The following is a 22,788-nucleotide window of genomic DNA, read 5'->3' as shown; positions in this document are numbered from 1 at the left end:
TTTTGTAAATAGTAAGTAATTCTTTCCTCGCTTTTCTCCGTCTCTCTTCAACAATTATTAATTTCTTGTGTCCTAATCATCTACCGAAAGCAGCTAACCCTAAAGAGCCCACCTGCTTTTCCATGTGTCTCATTCGTGCCAAGTGACCGATGTATAATGCATCGTTTAGACTCAAAGCAAAATCTCGCACTAAAGAGCTCTAACGAAAATAACACTATCCTCCTTTTCCGTTAAAGACAGATGCTTTTTCTTAGACTCATGGCTAACTGCCGTCCAAAACAATATGGTTTTCCTTCTTTTCCATTACAGACAGAGAATTTCATTTTACTGCACGTTTAAGTTTGGCTAAGAGAACTTTATGTATAAAATGAGAATAACACTGGCTTTGCTTCGCAATGGAATAGCTTACACTGTTAGTGTAATATAGGTAAATAAAATATCGACACGAACTAGAAAAAGTGGAGATCGTAACGTTGAGCTAAATTTTCTTCTTTATGCTAACTCTGTATTCACGCTCCAGAGGCGTAATTCTACAGAATAAGGGACCCATATGACATGAGCATATTACATCCCAAGTTTACAAAAGATTCACTACTGTGCTCCCAAGCACATAGATTGCTTCTTCAAGCAAAACTATAACTTCTATTCCCGTCTTTCCTTTCTCTTTATTGAGGTTTTCATTACTTATGATAAGAATCGACATGTATACCGACATTTGACATCTGCTGCTGGATAAAGGACTTTTTTAGGCTCTTCCACGCGTATGAGTTACAGTCTTAAGGACACGCACCTATGTTCTTCATGTAAGTTTCCAAAACGCGAGGAGATATTCTCAGCTTAGGAATAGTATTCATATTAAAAGTCCCTGCCTTGTCCTGATAAGTGAGAACTGGTAATACAGATCGGTTTTAGACTTGCCGTTTCTTCCTTTAATCTATTTATAAATGACTATCTGGAATGTTTTCAATCTTCGTCTGTTTTTCCGCTCGTTTTGACCTGGACTATATGCAAACAGACATACTGCGTGAATAAAGAGCACTAACATCGACATGTATTATTTCTTCCAAGTTTAAGGACTACTAAACCAGCTTTTGCTAATACTGATTTTCGTTTCCTTTTGTTTCTAAGGCCACCACTATCGTTTTGAAGTGCAATCCAAACTGTACCAATCACTATATTAACATAGGCTGTATTTCAAAAGCTGTGTGTAGAAAACTTGTTGAAACGAAATAAGTTTTCTTAAGACCTATATATCACAGACAATGTGACAATATCTGCAAAATCGCCCTCAACCTACTAGTGGTCCATTGTTCTATATCCACTGCTAACGCCAGATCGTTACTTTCATGGAGTGAAATGCAAATTTTTGCGTGGGCGGTGATAATTTTAATGGGTATCTTGCCTGCGGTAGAGAAGAGGCGACATATCTACAGTATTTTATTTCTAGCGTAGCTCCTTTCCTGGAAAGTATAACAGTTATAGGCACTGTCCAGTTTTGTTGTATAATCTACCTTCGCTGTCATTCTGTGAATAATCCCATTTGTATTACTGAACAATTGATTGTATGACTCTGTTGTTAATTGGCACTATGTTGATATGTTGATCACTTACTCTTTTCGGGTCTTGCTATGGTTTATTTTCTGGCTTACACTTGTATTAAATTCTTGCATCCGGTGTTGATATTTGCACAAGAGGCAGACTTTAAAATGATATTGCAAAACCAATGTTCTTCATTTATGTCCTATTAACAAGTACTCCTTCTTAGTATTTCCGATTCAACCTCGTGGTTCACATGTCCAGTGAAGTGGATGGCAGTTAATGGTCGCTTTTGTGACTATTCGGTCAGTCCTGAGAGGGGCAAATGCACGCAGGGTACCCACCAGTAGGTAGTGTCCAGCGAAGTGGGTTGGACGCATTTGCTGCCTCCAGACTGCTTGAAAATGCCAAAGAAGCGACATTAATTGTATCTAGCACTCCTACATACTCGGTTCCTTAGACAAACAATCAAGTAACTCCATTAATGAGCTTTATTACAGTAAGACAAGTGCAATACTTAACTTCGACAGATGTGTCGCAAGCAAAGGGCGACATACAAAATAATGATCTTCCTCAGAAAATATGAAGATAAGTCTGTGCTACACACAGATAGCTAACGAAGTGGCTAAGGTTGACGCTGCTGTCGAAGTGGGTGCCACCACCCACAAGGACGCGGCCCTTGTGCCCTCTTCACGAGGACCCGTTGCTGTCGCGTTGTCGTCCTGGAGGGAGGTCAGTCAGCGTGCAATTGGCTGATCTCTTCTCACAGCCTTCTCTTCCCTGTCGTTCCCGACTGGCGTGCCGGAGCAGACTTTACGTCATACCAATAACAGCTGCCCATTGAAGTGGACAAGCGTACCACAGGGTACTTCCTCTAGGACTGATGAGAATAGCTTCTAACCTAACTCGTATTTCAACTCCATGTGTTGATGAACTTTAGTGGAGGTCTTGGAATTAACCTACACTACTGGCCATTAAAATTGCTACACCAAGAAAAAATGCAGATGATAAACAGGTATGCATTGGAAAAAAAATATTATACTAGAACATGTGATACATTTTCACGCAGTTTGGGTGCATAGATCCTGAAAATCTCGTACACAGGACAACCACCTTCGGCCGTAATAACGTCCTTGATACGCCTACGCATTGAGTCATACACAGCTTGGATGGCGTGTTCAGGTAGAGCTGCCCATGCAGCTTCAACACGATACCACAGTTCATCAAAAGTAGTGACTGGCGTATTGTGACGAGACAGTTGCTCGGCCATCATTGACCAGATGTTTTCAATTGGTGAGAGATCCGGAGAATGTGCTCGCCAGGGCAGCAGTCGAACATTTTCTGTATCCAGAAAGGCCCGTACAGGACCTGCAACATGCGGTCGTGAATTTTCCTGCTAAAAGGTAGCGTTTCGCACGGATCGAATGAAGGGTAGAGCCACGGGTCGTAACACATTTGAAATGTAACGTGCCGTCAATGCGAGCAAGAGGTGACCGAGGCGTGTAACCAATGTCACCCCATGCCATCACGCCGGGTGAGACAGCAGTATGGCGATGACGAATACACGCTTCCAATGTGTGTTAACCGCGATGTCTCCAAACACGGCTGCGATCATCATGATGTTGTAGGAACCTAGACAGATCCGCAAACATGACACTTTGCAATTCGTGCACCCAGGTTCTTCGTTGAGTACACCATCGCAGGCGCTTCTGTCTGTGATGCAGCGTCAAGGGTAGCCGCAGCCATGGTCTCCGAGCTGATAGTCCATGCTGCTGCGAACGTCGTCGAACTGTTCGTGCAGATGGTTGTTGTCTTGCAAACGTCCCCATGTGTTGACTCAGGGATCAAGACGTGGCTGCACGATCCGTTACAGCCACGCGCATAAGATGCCTGTCATCTCGACTGCTAGTCATACGAGGCCGTTGGGATCCAGCACGGGGTTGCGCATTTCCCTCCTGAATCCACCGATTCCATATTCAGCTAACAGTCATTGGATCTCGACCAACGGGGGCAGCAATGTCGCGATACGATAAACCGCAATCGCGATAAGCTACAATCCGACGTTTATCATAGTCGGAAACGTGATGGTACGAGGTCTTACAACAACGTTTTACTGGACAATGCCGGTCAACTGCTGTTTATGTATGAGAAATCAGTTGGAAACTTTCCTCATGTCAGCAAGTTGTAGGTGTCGCCACCTGAGCCAACCTTGTGTGAAAGCTCTGAAAAGCTAATCATTTGCATATCATAGCATGTTCTTCCTGTCGGTTAATTTTACGGTCTGTAGCACGTCATCTTCGTGGTATAGCAATTTTAATGGCCACTAGTGTACATTACCTTCTATATGCTAAGATACAGTATGTCAACGCCTTGTTTCTCAAGGGCTGTTACAATGTTTCCTGAAAACACGCAATCTCAGACAGATGATTCCTGGTCTTTCGAGTAGTGCTTTGTGCTAAGAGTATATTTTCTCTTAAAGACGGTTTGCTTCTCTGGGCTGGCGTAGTCCGGTATGTCTAGGGTTATGAACGTTAGGGTTTAGAGAGAGTATAATAGGAATATAGTTGACAGTGCTGTGATGTTACTTAACGTAAATATTTCTTCTTAGCGTCCATTAATAAGCACATGATTATTACTTTCTTTTTTTTTCGACATTGAGCAATGGGATCAACACGAAGAAATGATCATCGTAATAAAATATAGTGACCACAATGCGCATGGTAAGATTGAGGTGGATGTCTAGGGCGCTTTTAGAGAGTGGAACGGTAGAGGAGTAGTGTGAACGTGAAACTATGAACCCCATGCCACGCACTTAAGGAAGAACTATGGACATATAGATGTAGATGAAGGCGCACTGGTACGAGCACTCTTAAAATGAAGTTATAAAATGAAGTAGTAAAAATTTGAGGGCTATGTTGTTATGGAGACATCGCTCTACGTTACCCTCGCATTGCTACCAAAGTAGTGTTCACTTTCCTAGGCTATTAGGCGTGGGAAACCTTTGTCTCTTTATATTCTGATTTAGTAGAACGCTTTGTTTTGGATGCAAGTACGGCCTCGAGACATAGTGCAGAGCCCGGTTTGCGCTTGCTCTGACGACTTCATAGGTGCTCGGTCGGCCTGAGGGGGCTGCTACTCGCCGCCGCGAGTTCTTCACTACTTGTTCGTCCCCTGTGCACCGGCGTGCGAAGTTGCGGTCGCTCCAGCCTCCAAGTTCTGCTCACTGCGGAGTAGTGGGATACAGCTGCGGTTGCAGGCGACAGCGCTCCGCGGCTGCCGCTAGCAGCTTGTAGGCGCTGGGCTGGCTACACACTTCGCCGCTCACCTCAACCACGCTTTCCCCTGCACAGAAAGGGTAGGCCCCTGCCTTAGTCGCATCCGAGTGAGTCTCCTTCTCTGAAGCTTCACGAAATCCAGTGGCCTAAAGACATTTATTTGGTACAAATCATCAAATTATTTCCGAACTATAAAGAATACATCCACAAAATTCCTGCTACAAACTGTATGCTAAAATTATGATTGAGAGATTACAACCAATAGTGAAAGCACATATGTTAAAGGCAAAACACGATTTTAGAAAAGTTAGGTTATGTTATGGTTGTATTTTCACTTTGGCACAAGCAAATGACTAAAGAAAAGAATTTAGATTGCCATATTGTTATTGACTATGTAAAGGAGATTGAGGAGATAAAACGGGAGTCACTACTGGTATCAGTGAACCACGCCGGATTTTCAGCAGATCACATTCAGTTACTATTCAAAAGTAATAAAATAAGGATCCGTGCTGCACGAGGGTTGTCCAGAAAGTAATGCACCACATTTCTTTTTCTCATCCCGAAACAATGCTACGAATGCGAAACGTTACGTATGTATTCTTTGAAGTCTCCTGTGTGGGCGCGACGAGTTACCTTCACTTCCGACAGATAGCGTAGCTGCAGGACAGTTTCCAGATGGCGTCTGTAGGTAACGCACGTTTCAACGTGCCGTCATTGAGTTTCTCAGTGCAGCGAAAGAAACTGTGGGAAATATTTACGAACACTCGTGCAAATCTATGAAGCATCAACTTTCGATAGAAGCACAGTTAATCGCTTGGCTCGACGGTTGATGTCTTTAGAAGGCGGTTGGGCCGAGCTCCACCAGTCGGGAAGACCATCCACGGCTGTCACACCCTACAGCCCTGACCTAGCCCCCTCGAACTTCCACTTGTTCGAGCCATTAAAGGATGCCGTTCGTGGAAGACATTTTGAGGACGATGAGGAGGTGATTCACACAGTGAAAGACTGGCTCCGCCACCAGGACAAGGATTGGTATCGACAGGGCATACACCCCCTTGTTTCGCGCTGGAGGAATGTCATAGAACGGCATGTAGATTAAGTGGAAAAATATGGTGTGTAGATAAAACATCATTCATTCTCGTGCGTAATTCTCATTACTTTCAATAAAGAATTGTTGAAGAGAAAAAAGTCGTGCATTACTTTCTTGGCAACATTCGTAAGAAATGGGACAAAATCTGCCGATAGTTTTTAGGGAATTAGACGAGGCTGTGTACTGTGCCCCACACTTCTCAGTGTTAATATTCGGTTGATTATATAAGAGGAGATCAAAAAGTTTCGGTTTGAAGGCGTTGCTGCAAGATATATGCAACGTATCGCAACTTCAATACGGATGTACCAGTACCGACATGTAATCAAGGGATAAACGTGGCATTCGTATCTCTTCGACGTGCACACGATAAACGCGGAAACATGAACTACGACGACGTTATTACCATATGCGTCCTAACAGGACCAAAGTGCTGTTGTTATTTTCTTGGCTGCCGAAGAACAGACACCGGTAGACATCCATCGGAGATTGAAGAATTTGCGTACAAGTAGGGCGAGCCGTCTGCCAAAATTGGCGACGTTGCTTCACAATAACGCACGTCCCCATATCGCAAATGTCGAAGTTACTCCTACTCCAATGGGAGACGCTCTAGCATCCGTCCTATAGTCCTCAACTCTCTCCGCTCAAATATCATGCCTCTGGTCCCTTAAATAGAACTTAAAGGGTCCACGTGTCCTGTCGATGAAGGACGTTCAGCAGGCAATTACGGACTTCTTTACAAAGTGCTTTACCAAACCAGTATCTTCACTATGTCCGTAGATGCCATAAATACCTCAATGCTCAAGGCGATTTTGCCTGATTCACATTCCGGTTTGGGCTGAGCGGTCTTCGAACGGAATCTTTTTGATTGCCCTACTATTACAAGACACTTTAAGAAGTGATATTTTTAGTTTCATGACGAAGTTGCTTGCTGATGATAAGTTTATAACAGGAGAATCTGCAGTATGTAAGTTGAGTCAAATTGTCGCTAAATACGGAGTGTTTAAATATCTAAGATGGAATTTTAAATTTCGGATGTCACAATATAGACCTACGACTAGGCAGGCTGAGACATTTCTGCGGTACCATACAATGAGCATTAACACAGTATACGAAAAGAGTTTATAAAACATTACAATGTACCCTACGGGTAGTGTCATGGATAAGTGACAAAATGTCCTCGGCTCTGGGTTCCAAACACGCCACCGATTAAATTTTTAGTATAAATTATTAGCAATGTCGGACGGGGTCTTTCGGCATTAGAAGTCTCCCTCAATCACTCAACGGCGGAGCAGTGGACAGACATTCAGGGTACATTCTTGCCCTTGGGCTGGGAAACTGACCTTAAGGCCGGAAGAATCAGCATTAATCAACGTCATGAGGATGCAAGGCAATGGAAAACCACCGCATTAAAAATTCACAGTGTATATTCACAGAAAATGTGGCCTGTAATTGAAAATGTGTCATGGTGATCTCTCCATTGGCAAAAGATACCGGAGTAGTTCCCTATTCGGATCTCCGGGAGAGGACTTCCAAGAGTGAGGTGATCGCGAAAAGAAGATTGAATAACCAACGTTCTACGAGTTGGGTTGTGGCATATCAGATGTTTGAACGTGGCGGGGAAGCTGGAAATTCTGAAAACGGAAATGCTAAGGGTCAACATAGATGTAGTCAGTGAACTGAAATAAAAAGAACACAAGGATTTTTGATCAAATGAACATACAGTAATATCAACAACAGAAATTGGTATTCGTTATGAATAGGAGGCTAAAACAGAGAATATGTTACTGTGAACAGTTCAGTGATAGGGTTGTTCTCATAACAATCGACAGCACACCAGCACCAACAAAGATAGTTCAGGAATACAAGCTGACATCTGAAGCGGAAGATGAAGAGAGTAGGGAAAGTATATGAGTGAACTGATCGGATAATTCAGTACGTAAAGAGGGATGAAAATCTGATAGTCATGGGGGATTGGAAAGTGGTTTTAGGGGATGTGGTAGAAGAAACGGTTACGGGAGAATGTGGACATGGTAGAATGGATGAGAAAGGAGACAGACTAATAGAGTTTAGCGATAACTGTCAACTCGTAATAGCGAATACTGTGATGAAGAATCACAAGAGGTAGGGGTATATTTGGAAGGCCTGAAAATACGGGAAGATTCCAGTTAGATTACATCATGGTCAGGCAGAGATTTAGAAATAAAGAACTGGATTGTAAAGCTTACCCAGGAGGAGCTGTAAACTCGGATCACAATTTAATAGTGACTAAGAGTAGGCTGAATTTTAAAATACCAAGCAGAACGAACCAGTGGGCCAAGAAGTTGGACAAGGAAGTAGTAACGAATGAAGAGATACGCAATAAATTCTATGAGGTTATAAATACTGGTATAAGGTGTAGCTCAGTAGGCAGGGGAGTTGAAGAGAAATGGACATCACTAAAGATCAATCACAAGAGCTTGAAAGAAATACAGAAGTATAAAGAAAGAAACGGCGAAGAAACCGTGGGTTATAGAAGAAATGCTTTAGTTGATCGATTAAAGATGAAAGTACAAAAACGTTCAGGGAAGTTCAGGACTGCAGAAATACACGTCAGTTACGAATGAAATAAATAGAAAGTGCAGGGAAGCTGAGGAGAAATGGCTGCATCAAAAATGAGAAGAAATGAGTCGGAAGGGCTGACTCAGCGTATACCAAACTCAAAAAGGGAATCGGTGATTTCAAAGCAAGGTTGGTAACACTAAAAGAGCAGTGATAATTCAACAGTCAAATGTAGGGGATAGAAAGGATGGGTGGAAAGAGACACTGCAGGCCTCTTTGAGCAGAAAGACTTGTGTATGACTTGATAGGAAAAGATGATGGATCCGGGATTAGAAACAGAATTTTTTAAAAAAATTGGAAGTGTTAATATCTTATAACGTAGAAGGGATACATAACATTCCATCAGAATTTCTAAAATCATTGGGGAAGTGGCAACAAAGAAACTGGTTTGTAGTCTGTATTAGTCTGCTGATATATCATCTGACTTCCGGAAAATATCATTCTCAGAATTGCGGAGGCTGCAAGAGTCGAAAATTCTCGCAAAATCAGCTTAGCAGTCATATTTCATAGTTATTGACAATAAGAATGTAGAAGTGCATGAAAAAGAAAACTATCAGTTAGGCGACGTTGAGTTTTGCTTTAGAAAAGGTGAAGTCAATTCTGACACTGCGGTTGATAATAGAAAAAAGACTAAACAAATAATCAAGACACGATCGTAGGATTTGTCGACTTGAAAAAAGTTTGACAAGAGGCATAGCCGTCTAGCATACAGTCACTCTTGCTCGTAGAATTGTTTATAAATCTACGGATAATACTGTCTATGTGCTAACCCCTATTTCGATCGCACCAGCAGTGGATTTCTTCTTATACGTCGGTCAGGGCGTCTGAGGATGGCGTAATGTATCGCTAGAATTTGTTGCACAGATAAAATTAAACTGGAAACGCTGATGGCTGGAGATTTAATTTGACATTTTAATAATAAACATGTCGTAAGGAAATAAATCATGTGAGTACTGTCAATGAGATACTTTTCCCCGTCAAGTAATGAACTATTGGCCGTACTGTGGGACAGCTGGCAGTGTCATAAGGATTTATGCGATGTTTCGGTTGGGTAGTGGCAACTCCTGTACCAATCGTCATTAACAATTATTCAGTACTGTGTTGGAAGGTTCACGATTTGTCCCATAACCAAAGAAACAAGCGATCGTGTTCTTGGAAGGACTTCGCGAACGAATTTTGGAATATCCAAACTGTTGATTGCCTATTAGTGTTTTCCCCGTACAATTAAACAGCATGGAAAACAAATTACGCAACCTGAATGGGATGAAGAAGCGATATGAAACTTCACGGGTTGAAATATTATTCGAAGTCACTTCAGTGATTACATTAGCAAGTCAAAGCGCCTTGCATCGCTCTTGTAACAATGTGATGGTACGGAATAGCTTCATACAGGTGGTGAGAAGTAACGGCTTTATCAACACACAGATGTATGCTCTTGTGATCGAGCAGCTGATAAGAGCTACTTCTACGGCCGAGCAATATCGCTATCGTACAGGCAATGAAACCAGAATAAGCTGTCCAGTAAGTGTAATTTTATAAATCATTGTTATCTTCTATTAATAACTGCTTACTAACTTAGCGCCTACTGTTTCGGTCACATAGACTGTATGGTATACACATACTCTTTTTTTAAAGTCGAATTTGTGTTTATTAGCCCCATTGTTCACGTGTAAATCTACAGATTATGAAAGAGTTAGTGCCGCTTTACATGACTGCCAGTATTTGCACAGTTAAAGTGTTCCAACGTGTTTAGTTCTACAGGATTAATTTATTGAGTTAACCGTTTTTCGGCCTACAACTCAATCATCAGATGTTAATTGACTATCGTCACCAAAGAAGTTACACTGTTTGTAAACAACATTGGAAAAGATGTTACTCACCCACACTGAGGCACAAACAAACAGTAAACCTCAACATTGACGGTATCGTGATAATTGTTTCAAAGGTAAAAAGTTGAATATAAATGGTGTGGTATCAACGTTCGATACCATACTTGTTAGCGGCTGCAGTTGTCGACCGCGGTCCCTAACAGTATCGCTGGACCCGCGAGTCGCCGTTAGCGAAGCTCCGCGGCTTGTGACAAGTCTCTAGCGAGCGCTTGGCCACTCTTACTTGGGACGTCAAGGTAGTATAGCCTTCAGCTGATAAGAATCAACCTCTAACAAGGCGCTTAGTTAAAGTATGGCGTATGTGATGCCTATATAGCCCTCTGTTTGTAATTATATTCATCCTGACTATGAAGACTCCTGTAGCACCGTTTAAGTACAATATAATGTTTTTTACCAACGACTTATAATTATTATAGTCGTTGTAGACCCACACCATGCAGCTAGCTTCTTATCGACTTCACTGACAAACCTGCTGCATAAGCAGAGAAGAGATTTGTATGTTTCTATTCGGCATTGGCCACCAGTTGTTCATATCGTAGTCATCATAACAAAGGTAACAAATGGGAAAAAACATAAACACTAAATTCGAAAATTTTGCCTATGTAACTGGTTACGTTAATAAACAAACCCTATTTGTGCTCGTCAAGACTACTTCAAAAGATATTAAACATGAAAAGTGATACAGAAAACAACTAGAGGCTTGGGTTGGGGTTGGGTTGTTTGGGGGAAGAGACCAAACAGCGAGGTCTTCGGTCTCATCGGATTAAGGAAGGACAGGGAAGGAAATCGGCAGTGCCCTTTTAAAGGAACCATCCCGCCATTTGCCCGGAGCGATTTTAGGAAATCACGGGAAACCTACATCAGGATAGCCGGACGCGGGATTGAACCGTCGTCCTCCCGAATCGAGTCCAGTGTGCTAACCACTGCGCTACCTCGCTCGGTCAAGTAGAGGAAAGAGTTAACAATTGTAGCAACCGAATATCTGGAGTACATAGGCAGCCAGAATAAGATGAAACGAAATGATTAAACACAGGAAACTGGCGGAACATAAAGAACACACAGTAAATGTCATCTGCGACAGTGCGAAGGCAATGTATTTTAAAAAGCAAAAAGTTAAACGCGGTATAAACTGAGCAACATGAAGAACATTAGCACTGCACTTGGAAACTGTGCCCGTGTAACTGTTTACGTTATATAAACAAACAAAATAAAATAAAGCATAGTTAGAACTTGTCGAGATTAATTCAAGAGGTATTTAATTTATTACAGCGTGTGAAGACAAGAAAGAGAGAAATAGGATCAGTTGTCCTACAGTTATTAGCTCCAGTCGTAACCTGATACTGTATCTCTAACGAATATCCCAGTACAAAGAATCGCATTTAGAAGTTGTAGCTATTTTGTCGTCAGTGGTGATTAGTTTCCTTAGTAATTAAAAAAAATTATAAACATACTACAGAAAAATTATTGTATTAAAGATCACTATGTTTTCTATCCTATTCTGACCATCTTTTGTCGTGGTGACTGATTAATAGCATTCTTTCAATTAATACATAAACGGCAACACCTTCCAAAATTTTCACGCTAATGAAGGCCATAGACTTCCGGCATAAGAAGTCTCCCTCATTTTTCCAACGACCTTCCATAACAGGGCGGACAAGCGGACAGAGGTTCAAGGGGTGGGAAACTGCCTCTAGAGGTGGAAGAATCATCAATGATCAACGACATGAGGATGCAGAAGGCAATGAAAACCATTGCATTAAAGACTAATATCGTGTGTACATGTGGCCTGTAACTGAGAAATTGTCATGACGACCTCTCCAATGGCAAAAGATTCCGGAACATCACGCATTCGGGTCTCAGGGAAGGGCTGCCAAGAGGGAGATGACAGTTAAAAAAAGACTGAATAACCAACGAAAGGACAACGTTCTACAAGTCGGGGAGAGGAATGTTAGAGGTTTGAACGAGGTAGGGAGGCTAGAAAATATGAAAAAAAATTATCCAAGGGTAAAGCTAGATATAGTAGGGGTCAGTGAAGTGAAATAGAAAGAAGACAAGGATTTGTGGTCAGATGAGCATAAGGTAATATCAACAGCAGCAGAACGTGGTACAACTGGAGTAGGGTTCGTTATGAATAGGAAGGTAGAGCAAAGTGTGTGTTACTGTGAACAGTTCAGTGACAGGGTTATTCTTATCAGACAGAAAACAAACACCGACAACAATGGTTTATGTATACTTACCGATGTCACAAGTTGAAGATGAGGAAATAGAGGAAGTACATGAGGATACCAAAAAGGGTAATACAGTACATAAAGGGAGATGAAAATCTAATATTCATGGGAGACTGGAATGCAATTGTAGAGGAAGAAATAGAAGAAAAGCTTACAGGAGAATATGGGCTTAGGATAAGAACTGAGAGAGTAGAAAGACTAACTGAGCTCTGTAATATATTTCAGCTAGTAATAGCAAATACTCTTTGCAGGAATCATAAGAGGAGGAGGTATACATGGAAAAGGCCAGGTGATACGGAAAGATTTCGGTTGGATTACATCATGGGCAGATAGAGACCCCGAAATCAGATACTAGATTCTAAGATGTACCTAGGAGCAGAAATAGATTCATATCACAATGTTGTAGTAGTGAAGAGGTGGCTTAAGACACTAGTCAGGAAAAATCAAAACGCAAAGAAGGGGGATACGTAAGTACTAATGAATGAAGAAACACGCTTGAAGTTCTCTAAGGCTATAGATAATGTATTAAGGAATAGCTCAGTTGAGCGTACAGTTGCAGAGGAATGGATGTTTCTAGACAGAGCAATAACAGAAATTGGAAAGAAATACATAGAAACAAAGAAGGTAACTACGAAAAAACTATGGGTAACTGAAGAAATACTTCAGTCGATCGACGAAAGAAGTACAAAAATGCTCAGCGAATTCAGGAATACAGAAATACAAGTAGCTGATGAAGGAAATAGACAGGATGTGTAGAGCAGATAAGACGAAATGGCTGCAAGAAAAATGTTAAGCAGTCGGAAAAGTAAAGACTGTAAAGATGACTGATTGAGCAAACAAAAAAATGAAAGCAACCTTCGGTGAAATTAAAAGCAAGTGTGGTAACAAAAGAGTGCAATCGGAAATTCCGCTGTCAAATGCAGAGCGTATAGATAGGAAGAGTACACTGAAGACCTCTATGAGGTGGATGATGTCTCATATGATAGAAGAAACAATTCATTTAGAAGAAATGGGGGATACAGTATTAGAATCAGAATTTAAGAGAGCTTTGGAGGACTTAAGACCAAATAAGGCAGAAGCCACAGACAACTGTCCATCAGAATTTCTAACACCAACGGGGAAGAGGCAAAAAACTGACTATTCAAGTTTGTGTGAAGAATATATGAGTCTGGTGATATACTATCTGACTTCCCGAAAAACATCATCCACACAATTCCGAAGACGACAAGAGTTGACAAGTGCGAGAATTACCGCGCATCAGCTTCACAGCTCATGCGTACAAGTTGCTGACGAGAATAATTTACAAGAGAATGGAAAAGAAAGTTGATAATGTGTTAGATGACGATCAGTTTGGCTGTAGGAAAGATAAAGCACCAGAGAGGCAATTCTGACGTCGTGATTGATAATCGAAGCAAGAGTAAAGAAAAATAAATACACGTTTATAGGACTTGTCGACCCGGAAAAGTAGTACGAAAATGCAAAATGGTGTTCGAAATCTGAGAAAAATGGGGATAAGATACAGGGAGAGTCGGGTAATACACAATAAGTAGAAGAGCCAAGAGCCGCGCGGAATTAGCCGAGCGGTCTAGAGCGCTGCAGTCATGGACTGTGCGGCTGGTCCCGGTGGGGATTCGAGTCCTCCCTCGGGCATGGGTGTGTGTGTTTGTCCTTAGGATAATTTTGGTTAAGTACTGTGTGAGCGTAGGGACTGATGACCTTAGCAGTTGAGTCCCATAAAATTTCACACACATTTGAACATCATTTGAAGAGCCAAGATGGAAAAATAAGTGTGGACGACGGAGAACGAAGGTCTCGGATTAAGAAGTGTGTAACTCAGTGAGCTGGAGCAGAATATGGATTGAAGGTAAATCGAAGAAGGATTAGAGTAATGAGAAGTAGGAGAAATGAAAACAGCGAGAAACTTAACATCAGAATTCATGGTCTAGAAGCAGAGGAAGTTACGGAACTCTACTACCTAGGCAGAAAAATTACTGGTGACAGACAGAGTAAGCAGGTCATCAAACGAAGGCTAGCACAAACAAAAAGGGCATCCCTGGCCAAGAGAAGTTCGCTTGTATCAGACATAGGCCTTAAGTTGAGGAAGAAATTTATGAGAATGTGTGGTCGAGCACAGCATTTTACGGTAGTGTAACACTGACTGTGGGGAAAGCCGGAGCAGAAGAGAATCGAAGCACTTGAGATGTGGCACAAGAGACGTACGATGAAAATTATGTGGACTGATAAGGAAACGGATGAGGTGGTTCTGTGCGTAATCGCACAGGAAAGGAATACGTGAAAAACATTGACAAGGAGAAGTGACAGGACGATAGGACATATGTTAAGACATTACGGACTGACTACCATGGTACTAGAGGGAGCTGTAGACTGCAAAAACCGTAGAAGAAGACAGAGACTAGAATACGTACGGCAGACAATTGAGGACGTAGGTTGCAAGTGCTACTCTGAGATGAAGAGGTAGGCACAGGGGAGGAATTCGTGGTTGGCCGCATCAGTCCAGTCAGAATTAGAGAAAAAAAAACCTTTCGTCCTATTTACAGGGTGGTCCATTGATAGTGACCGGGGCAAATATCTCACGAAATAAGCATAAAAAAAAAACAAAGAACGAAACTCGTCTAGCTTGAAGGAGGAAACCAGATGGCACTGTGGTTGGCCCGCTAGATGGCGCTGTCATAGGTCAAACGGATATCAACTGCGTTTTTTTTTAATAGGAACCCCATTTTTATTAAACGTTCGTATAGTACGTAAAGAAATATGAATGTTTTAGTTGGACCACTTTTTTCGCTTTGTGATAGATGGCGCTGTAATAGTCGCAAACGTATAAGTACGTGGTATCACGTAACATTCCGCCAGTGCGAACGGCATTTGCTTCGTGATACATTATCCGTGTTAAAAAGGACCGTTTACCAATTGAGGAAAAGGTCGATATCGTGTTGATGTATGGCTATTGTGATCAAAATGCCCAACGGGCTTGTGCTATGTATGCTGTTCGGTATCTTGGACGACATCATCCAAGTGTCCGGACCGTTCGTCGGATAGTTAGGTTATTTAAGGGAATAGGAAGAGTTCTGCTACATGTAAAACGTCAACCACGACCTGCAACAAATGATGATACCCAAGTAGGTAATTTAGCTGCTGTCGCGGCAGATCTGCAAGTCAGTAGCAGACAAATTGTGCGAGAATCGGGAATCTCAAAAACATCGGTGTTGAGAATGATACATCAACATCGATTGCATCCGTACCATATTTCTATGCATGGCAACGACTTTGAACGTCGTGTACCGTTCTGGCACTGGGCGTAAGAAAAATTAGGGGGAGATGACAGATTTTTTTGCACGCGTTCTATTTAGCGACGTACCGTCATTTACTAACAGCGGTTAACTTAAACCGGCATAATATGCACTACTGAGCAACGGAAAATCCACGATGGCTGCGACAATTGGAACATCAGCGACCTTGGCGGGTTAAAGTATGGTGCGGCGTTATAGGAGGAAGCATAATTAGACCCCATTTTATCGATGGAAATCTAAGTATTGTAATGACTGCTGATTTTCTGCGTAATGTTCTACCGATTTTACTATAAGACGTTTCACTTCATGACAGAATGGCGATGTACTTCCAAAATGATGGATGTCTGGCGCATAGGTCGTGTGCGCTTGGAGCGGCATTAAATAGCATATTTCATGACAGGTTGATTGGTCGTCGAAGCATCAGACCATGGTCCGAACGCTCACCGGATCTGACGTCCCCGGACTTCTTCCTGTGGGGAAACTCGAAGCATATTTGCTATCGTGATCCTCCAACAACGGCTGAGAACATGCGGCAGCGCATTGTCAATGCATGTGCGAACATTACGGAAGGCGAACTACTCGCTGTTGAGAGGAATGTCGTTACACGTATTGCCAAACGCATTGAGGTTGACGGACATCATATTGAACATTTATTGCAGTAATGTGGTATACACAGGTAATGACGCTGTAACAGCATGCGTTCTCACAAATGATAAGTTCACGAAGGTGCATGTATCACATTGGAACAACCGAAATAAAATGTTCAAACGTAGCTACGTTCTGTATTTTAATTTAAAAAAACCTACCTGTTACCAGCTGTTCGTCTAAAATTGTGAGCCATATGTCTGTGACTATTATAGCGCCGTCTATCAGAGAGAGAAAAAAGTTGTCCAACTAAAACATTCATATTTCTTTACGTATTACGTGAATATGTAATAAAAAACGGGAGTTCCTATTTTTAGAAAAACGCAGTTGATATCCGTTTGACCTATGGCAGCGCCATCTAGTGTGCGAACCATAGCGCCATCTGGTTTCCCCCTTCAAACTAGACAAGTTTCGTTCTTTGTAGTTTTTTCGTTTGACGCTTATTTCGTGAGATATTTGGCCCAGTCGCGATCAGTGGACGATCCTGTATATAACCGAGAGGTCAAGTGCCATTTTTCGTAATGTAGCTCTAAATATGCCTCAGTAGTTCGATAATAATAATAACGATACCGGGCAAGGAACGGCCAGCCGAGGTTCGCACAACCTATGCTTTGTAAATCTGTGATCATCAAGCTATGGTGTCTCATGATTTCTGCTCCCCCAACCTTTTACAAATCCCTTCAAATCCTAGAACGCCATGCTCTTCGCCTCGCCTATCGCATCTGTCTGCCCTCCCTCATGCAGATCCTGTATTACTTCATACTTTCCCTCGAACCGATACGGATCCTCTACACCTCCCGTAAACTCGATCTTCCTCACCCAGTGGTGTCTCCCATCCTCTCTCACCCCTGTCCACTGCCGCACCTGTACTTCCATGTCCCACCTGTTCTCCATCTCTCTACTCTCCACACCCTTTCCCAAAGTGGCTTCCGCCAGCTCCCCCTCCCTGATGATGCCCTCCTCCCCTCCATCTACCCCCCTACCAACTCTGATCCTCCCTTCCTCCTCCTCCTTCCTCTCTCCCCACTCCTCCCCCGGGCTTCCTTTACCCATATTCCTCCGCTCCTACTCCCGTCTCCTCTGTCGTTGGCTTCTTTGCTCACCCCTCTCCCTTCCCCTCGCGCTCCCCCTCCCACTTCGTCCCCTCTTGGCAGGTCCCCGGACTCGTACACGGTACGTGGACATTCGCGCCGGAGTTCATCGCCATCAGTTTCTCATGTGTGTGCCATCGTTTTTGTGTTAGTGTCTGCCGTCACGCTCCAACGTCCACATATGCCGACCACCTCATCAGTGTTTGTGCGTCATGTCGACAGTTTTAGCGGTTTTTCTTCTAGTGTGAGAGGTTTCGTGTTTTTTATGTTCTGTATGTACTGTTTTCTACCCGCCTTTGTCCAATCTATGATGTGTCTTCTATTTGTTTTATAATTGTTAACTCTGAGGATGAAGAGCAGCGTAAGGTGCTGCTTCCGGCCTACCTTTGTTGTGCAGGTATAAAAAATAAAAATAAGGAAAAAAAACGTGTCTCATAGAGAGATGGGTCATTGCCGTTAAATTGCCAGAGAGAGAGACCTCTCGTTCTATTTGTGCCTTGAAAATGATGCGGAGTCAACGTATCGCCTGTTGTCGAGGACGCTACCCCGGTGCACTGCTGTGAGTTATTGCACACCTTGCCGCTCTCCAGAGGCGGCCGTGTTTCTGCTCGGGGCACTCGGCTCCAGCTCCAGCTGCAGCTCCAGGCAGCCGACAGGCGGCAGGCCGGCCGCCGCAGCTCCCGCCGTCCGCCCACGCATTTGTCTCTCGGCGCTGCCCTGCCCTGCCCTATCGCGCTCTGTGGCGGAGGGACTCGGGGCCTCCCTGCGGCCGCCGACGTGCTCCACTTCCCTCCGTCCCGGCGACGGCAACAGTCCCAGGCGAGACGGCAGGGAGTGCGTGAGAGCAGTACCTTTTATTACGATTCTAAAAAAACCAACAGGTCGTAAAAGGTAGCACTAGATGTTTTACTTTCAAAGCTAGTTTCTGCCGTGAAAAATAAGACCTGGTAAGTTAATAACACGTTTTTACATTACAGATGTGCACAATCGCAGAAACGTCTTTCTACACGCACTGTTGTTTTAACCAAAACATACAACTTTTTTTACAGAAATAATAACCAAAATGCAGTGTGAGTACAACGCTGTAGCCTGAATCTATTAAATGCACGAAAGGACAGAAATATTGATACGATATATAGAAAGCTATCAAAAGAATGAATATAGCGACTCCCAAAATATCAAAAGTAAACTTGCTTTCGCTACGTGGTGTGTGTGTGTGTGTGTGTGTGTGTGTGTGTGTGTGAGTGCGCGTGCGTGTGGTGGTGTTTCAGCTTGCCACTAAAGGATAGTAAATTCTTACTTTTTAACGAGATTTATGTTACAATACGAACAATGGCATATATTTCAAGCCAAAAAATAAGCAAAGTGAAAAAAAAAAAGAAATGTTCGTGTGGTACTGATGTAACACAGATTTAAGACTTCAAGAAGAATATAATAATTCGAATCTCAAAGAAATCAGGTGTTGACAGATGTGAAAATTACCGAACTATCAGTTTAATAAGTCACAGCTGCAAAATACTAACGCGAATTCTTTACAGGCGAATGGAAAAACTAGTAGAAGCCGACCTTGGGGAAGATCAGTTTGGATTCCGCAGAAATGTTGGGACACGTGAGGCAATACTGACCTTACGACTTAACTTAGAAAATAAATTAAGGAAAGGCAAACCTACGTTTCTAGCGTTTGTAGACTTAGAGAAAGCTTTTGACAATGGTGAATGGAATACTCTCTTTCAAATTCTGAAGCTGGCAGGGGTAAAATCCACGGAGCGGAAGGCTATTTACAATTTGTACAGAGTTACAAGAGTCGAGGGGCATGAAGGGGAAGCAGTGGTTGGGAAGGGAGTGAGGCTGGGTTGTAGCCACTCCCCGATGTTATTCATTCTGTATATTGAGCAAGCAGTAAAGGAAACAAAAGAAAAATACGGAGTGGTATTATAATCCAATGGAGAATAAATAAAAACTTTGACGTTCGCCGATGACATGGTAATTCTGTCAGAGACAGAAAAGGACCTGGAGGGGCAGTTGAACGGAATGGATAATGTCTTGAAGGGAGGATATAAGATGAACATCAACAAAAGCAAAACGAGGATAATTTAATGTAGCCAAATTAAATCGGGTGATGCTGAGGGAATTAGATTAGGAAATGAGACATTTGAAGTACTGAAGGAGTTTTCCTATTTGGGGAGCAAAATAACTGATGATGGTCGAAGTAGAGAGGATATAAAACGTAGACTGGTAATGGCAAGGAGAGCGTTTCTGAAGAAGTGAAATTTGTTAACATCGAGTTTACATTTAAATGTCAGGAAGTCGTTTCTGAAGTATATGTATGGAGTGTAGCCATGTATGTAAGTCAAACGTGGACGATAAATAGTTTAGAAAAGAAGAGAATAGAAAATTTCGAAATGTAGTGATACAGAAGAATGCTGAAGATTAGATGGGTAGATCACATAAGTAATGAGGAGGTTGAATAGAAGTGGAGAGAAGAGAAATTTGTGGCACAAGTTGACTAGAAGAAGGGATCGATTGGTAGGGCATATTCTGATGCATCAAGGATCACCAATTTAGTATTGGAGGGCAGCCTGGAGGGTAAAAATCGTAGAGGGAGACCAAGGGACGAGTACACTAAACAGATTCAGAAGGATGTAGGTTGCAGTAGGTACTGGGAGATGAAGAAGCTTGCACAGGACACAGTAGCATGGAGAGCTGCATCAAAACAGTCTCTGGACTGAAGACCACAACAACAATAACAAAATGCAGTGTGAGGACAACGCTGTACCTTGAAGCTACTAAATTCACGAAAGGAGAGAAACATTGATACGACATATAGACAGCTAGCAGACGAATGAATATAGCGACTCTTAAAGTATAATAAATATACTTGCTTACGCTACGTGGTGTGTGAGTGGTGGTGTTGCAGCTTGCCAGTACAGGATAGTAAAATGTTACTTTTTAACGCGATATTTATTTTGAAGAGACATATATTTCAAGCCATTAAATAAGCAAAGTTAGAAAAAAAAACTACGTAACTTGACGTATGGTACTGATGTAAAACATATTTAAGATAAAAATTAAAATACTAATGTAAAAAGATTCAGTCACGCATAAAATCGTAGTTACAGTGTAAATTACTTTATTTAACACTATGTGTACGTCATAAATAAAACAGAACGTAGTACATTTGTACTAGCGGAAAAAGCAAAAGAGAAATGAAGCCAGCAGGTCTTCAAAAATGCTGAGAAACATTTGTCTGCTACTTCCTACTTGTTCATTGACTGCATTATCTGAGCTAGTAGGACAATGAGCAAAAATTTCAGCGTCTTCTAAAATGTGCACTTCCGTGCCCTTTCGGTTCCAAATGAATGTTTAGTTAGATAAATTCGTTCATGCAGCCATTTACAGGTTTAGATGTGTCATGTGATAATATTCACATAGGCCAATTGCGTCGTAATTTCAAAAGAAGATTCAGGGAGCACAATGATGTAATTAATGACAGTGGATCTGGGCTGTCATTTGCGGGTAATTGGCCGCCAGCTATGTCCTATAGAGTACAGTTTAAGCATTTTAACTTTGGGAACCAAAGTAGTGATTTGGACATATTAGAAGACCTTCAAATTTATGCTCATCGTCGTACTAACTCATATAATGTAGTCAATGACCAAGTAAGAAGTAAAAGACAAGGCATTTTTGATAAGCTCTTACTTATATTTCGCTTTTCAATTTTCCACTAGTGCAAATGTGCTATCTTGTGCTGTATCTGAGACGAAAACAGTGTCAAAACAAGATACTTCGATGCGATTTAAGCGCAGCTTCAGTCTTATTATTTTAATATTTTATCTTTTACCACTTACCTTAAGCATGTTCTACTTAAAGTATCCGTCAGCATAAGTAAGTACTTCACGCTGGCAGATTCGCCCGTCGCTCTGTGTGCTTGCCGAAGTACGTTATGTGAGCCGCAACCTATAAGTACACTCCTGGAAATTGAAATAAGAACACCGTGAATTCATTGTCCCAGGAAGGGGAAACTTTATTGACACATTCCTGGGGTCAGATACATCACATGATCACACTGACAGAACCACAGCACATAGACACAGGCAACAGAGCATGCACAATGTCGGCACTAGTACAGTGTATATCCACCTTTCGCAGCAACGCAGGCTGCTATTCTCCCATGGAGACGATCGTAGAGATGCTGGATGTAGTTCTGTGGAACGGCTTGCCATGCCATTTCCACCTGGCGCCTCAGTTGGACCAGCGTTCGTGCTGGACATGCAGACCGCGTGAGACGACACTTCATCCAGTTCCAAACATGCTCAATGGGGGACAGATCCGGAGATCTTGCTGGCCAGGGTAGTTGACTTACACCTTCTAGAGCACGTTGGGTGGCACGGGATACATGCGGACGTGCATTGTCCTGTTGGAACAGCAAGTTCCCTTGCCGGTCTAGGAATGGTAGAACGATGGGTTCGATGACGGTTTGGATGTACCGTGCACTATTCAGTGTCCCCTCGACGATCACCAGAGGTGTACGGCCAGTGTAGGAGATCGCTCCCCACACCATGATGCCGGGTGTTGGCCCTGTGTGCCTCGGTCGTATGCAGTCCTGATTGTGGCGCTCATCTACACGGCGCCAAACACGCATACGACCATCATTAGCACCAAGGCAGAAGCGACTCTCATCGCTGAAGACGACACGTCTCCATTCGTCCCTCCATTCACGCCTGTCGCGACACCACTGGAGGCGGGCTGCACGATGTTGGGGCGTGAGCGGAAGACGGCCTAACGGTGTGCGGGACCGTAGCCCAGCTTCATGGAGACGGTTGCGAATGGTCCTCGCCGATACCCCAGGAGCAACAGTTTCCCTAATTTGCTGGGTAGTGGCGGTGCGGTCCCCTACCGCACTGCGTAGGATCCTACGGTCTTGGAGTGCATCCGTGTGTCGCTGCGGTCCGGTCCCAGGTCGACGGGCACGTGCACCTTCCACCGACCACTGGCGACAACATCGATGTACTGTGGAGACCTCACGCCCCACGTGTTGAGCAATTCGGCGGTACGTCCACCCGGCCTCCCGCATGCCCACTATACGCCCTCGCTCAAAGTCCGTCAACTGCACATACGGTTCACGTCC

Source organism: Schistocerca gregaria, chromosome 6 (assembly GCF_023897955.1).
Source record: "Schistocerca gregaria isolate iqSchGreg1 chromosome 6, iqSchGreg1.2, whole genome shotgun sequence".
NCBI classification, from domain to species: domain Eukaryota; kingdom Metazoa; phylum Arthropoda; class Insecta; order Orthoptera; family Acrididae; genus Schistocerca; species Schistocerca gregaria.
The sequence above is the reverse complement of the archived record's forward strand: the minus strand, read 5'-3'. Positions refer to the sequence as shown.